This window comes from Chiloscyllium plagiosum, chromosome 1 (assembly GCF_004010195.1).
Source record: "Chiloscyllium plagiosum isolate BGI_BamShark_2017 chromosome 1, ASM401019v2, whole genome shotgun sequence".
NCBI lineage: Eukaryota > Metazoa > Chordata > Chondrichthyes > Orectolobiformes > Hemiscylliidae > Chiloscyllium > Chiloscyllium plagiosum.
The window spans coordinates 149,162,412-149,165,876 of record NC_057710.1 but is presented as its reverse complement, the minus strand read 5'-3'; the positions used below and the strand labels follow the sequence as shown (position 1 = coordinate 149,165,876).

At 45.2% G+C, this 3,465-nt stretch overlaps 1 pseudogene; it reads right to left on the bottom strand.

The window, feature by feature from the left end:
- Positions 1–1,561: 1,561 nt before the first annotated feature.
- LOC122555100 overlaps positions 1,562–3,465 on the bottom strand; it is a 15,469-nt pseudogene continuing 13,565 nt past the window's right edge.

Below are 3,465 nucleotides of genomic sequence, written 5' to 3'. Positions count from 1 at the left end.
CTGGCCAGAGTTGATTGGAAGGGGAGCCCAGGAGGGAAGTTGATGGAGCAGCTGTGGCATGAGTTTGTGCCAGGAATTTGGGAGGCACAACAAAAATTCATCCCAAAGAAGACGAAGCATACAAAGGGCAGGATGAGGCAACCATGGCTGATGAGGAAACTCAGGGACAACACAAAAGCAAAAAAAAACATACAATGTGCCGGAGATTAGTGGGAAGCCAGAAGATTGATAAGCCTTTAAAAACTAACAGAGGATAAATAAAAAAATGTGATAAAGGGGAGAAGATGAAATATAAGAGTGAGCTCACTTTTACTTCAAAAGAAAATATTAAGAATTCTTTCAGATATCTAAAAGGAAAGAGAGAGGCAAGAGTGGACATTGGACTACAAGGAAATAAAGCTGGAGAAATAGTAATGGAGAACAAAGAAATGGCAGAGGAACTGAATAGATACTTTGCATCAATTTTTACAATAGAAGGTACCTGCAGCATACCAGAACTTCAAGAGAGTCAGGGGCAGAGATGAGTGTAGTGGCCATCACTAAGGAGAAAGTGCTGGGGAAGCTGAAAGGTCTGAAGGTGGATATATCAACCAGACCAGATACAATACATTCCAGATGTTAAGTTCCCTTCTTGAGATTCTTACACGCTTGATGCAACTGCACTACGCCAACTTCTGTGAACGACCACAATTTATTTCAGCAAGTACAAGCTTTTTGAGGATTATCTAATGCTCTTTGTGATGCTTGCAGTGCATGTCAATAAGACTCTCTGAACGAAGGAACTGTCCTCCCTTTATACAGGATTTTACATCACAGTCTGTCACATACAGAAAACACAATCCCTGATACTCCCTCATAGTCATATGCCACCCAAAAACAATGTAAAGTGATTAGATTACTTTCAGAAACAAGGTGTGATTAGGTTATTCCTTAAACTGCAGCATTTACAGAGTATGATTCCATTGTCACATCCTGCCTGCAAGACAGAAAAGCACACCCCCCGGGATATCCAATTTCTTACATGTCAGCAGAACAAATTAGATTAGATTACTGACAGTGTGGAAACAGGCCCTTCGGCCCAACAAGTCCACACCGACCCTCCGAAGAGCAATTCACCCAGATCCATTCCCCTACATTTACCCCTTCTCCTAACACTACGTGCAATTTAGCATGGCCAATTCACCTAATTTGCACACCTTTGGACTGTGGGAGGAAACCGGAGCATCCGGAGGAAACCCACGCAGACACGGGGAGAATGTGCAAACTCCATACAGACAGTTGCCCGAGGCGGGAATTGGACCCAGGTCCACTGTGCCACTGTGCTGCCCTTAAATTAACCCTTGAACATTTCATTCCCTCCTTTTATCATTCCATGATAACCAACTAAATGGGGCTGAAAAAGGCACTACCAGCTTATTCATAAGAATTACTAGTCCATGCTGTAGATAGGATCTGCAGGATCCTCTTACGTGGGAAAAAAAAGTGTTCGGCAGTAAATTTCCTCAATCCACAGTCCTTAGTGATCTCTACACCCCCTCCAAGTTGAGTGGAAATGAGCCAGCTATCCAAAGTCTCCTTCAGTGAAGTCCAGCCTGAAAACAAAATCCAGTCTGTCAGGGGTCAGTTCTGTTGTGTACAGTGGACACTTACTGGGAGCCCAGGCCTCTGGGGATGCAGGGATCAGTGTTGTTCCTGCAAGGTCATAGGGGGTCCCATGCAATGAAGTGTGCTCCCAAGGCAGGTTGCATATTTGTGGGGTTAGGTGTAGCCATCAGTTTGCTTTTGGCCATCTTTGTGTTCGCTTTTGCCAATTCCAACCAGAGAGTCTGAGGATTTTCGGGATCAGACCTTATGCTGTTTAATGCATTCTTTGCTGCTTCTGCTCCCGTTCTGCTGCCAAATGTAACAAAGCCAACTGGCCGTTGTGGTGTTAGCTTGATCAGTGAACCTTCATATCCCTTAAATGGTCAGAAGAGAAGGTAAAGCTCATGTGGTTTAATGTCCGTAGGAAGACCAATGACAAAAAGCGTACGGCCCGCTTCTTCTCCGTTGTTAACTTCATGACTTTTCGTGCTTATGAATTGGGAGCTGATTGGATCCGTGGTGCCCTCCTACTCCGGGCAAGTGGTGCTGGTGCTGGGAGAGCAAGAGGGGTCGCCAGAATGGGTGCGATCCGCTCCTGGGTCAATTGTCTATCAGAAGTGCTGAGCATGGTTCTCAGGAATATGACTTGGCACTGAGTGCGCAATGGGTAACATTTCTAGGGGGCCTGGGTCAGTGGAGTCGGACTTGGATCAGGTTGTGGAAGGGGTGGGCGGTGGTCCGAAAGCATGCTTTTCCTGTGGATGGAGAAACTTTAGAGACGATGTTAGCTGCTGAAAGTGTCTTTGCATTTCCTCTCTCTTTCCCTCCTTGCCAAGGTGGGTATCAGTTTGAAGACAGTCAATAAGCATTGATAACAAAGCATCAGGTATACACGCTTGGCCAACTGGAGTGATCCAGAGGCTTTTTGACGCAGAGTGCAAACACCCATGTGTCTTCCATATTTGTTTTTCTGGGTCAGGGTATTCCTCCTGTAAACGCTGCACAGTGACTATGCCTGGTCTGCCCATTGCTTTTGAGGCAGGTGATTGATTTAGTGCCTGCTGGTTCACAGAGGACACAATAGAATTGCGGGCAGTTGCCGCGTCTCTAGCATTGCCAGTGCTGATGTTCGTGTTTTCCATGACATTTGTGGAGGAGGATGGCTTTGAGGAGATTTTGATCATACAGTGAGTTCTGAATAGGTGTCCCTGAGGAAGTCAAGAATCCATGTGTGACTCGTTATCGTGTCATTATTTTGAAACATTATTGGATGACTCGATATGTCAGGAGGTACCTCCATTTTATTCCCACTTGATAATCCGGCTTGGAGTTTCAACCCTGATTCCTTATTTTGCCTCTCCTTTCTCAGTTTGTCCTGTTTTTCTCTACTTTTATCTTAATCCTCACACTGACTCTTCAGCACCTCCCAAGACTTAGCATTTTCCTCATGATCACAGACTCTAATCCCTCTTTGAAATGCATTATTCTCCCAGATGGCCTGTTTAGATTTATTCGTTATTTCCTCAGCGGTCTTAGCGAAGAGGGTTACCTCAGATTACAACAGGATCTGGACCAGATGGGCCAATGGGCTGAGAAGTGGCAGATGGAGTTTAATTCAGATAAATGCGAGGTGCTGCATTTTGGGAAAGCAAATCTTAGCAGGACTTATACACTTAATGGTAAGGTCCTAGGGAGTGCTGCTGAACAAAGAGACCTTGGAGTGCAGGTTCATAGCTCATTGAAAATGGAGTTGCAGGTAGATAGGATAGTGAAGAAGGCGTTTGGTATGCTTTCCTTTATTGGTCAGAGTATTGAGTACAGGAGTTGGGAGGTCATGTTGCGGCTGTACAGGACATTGGTTAGGCCACTGTTGGAATATTG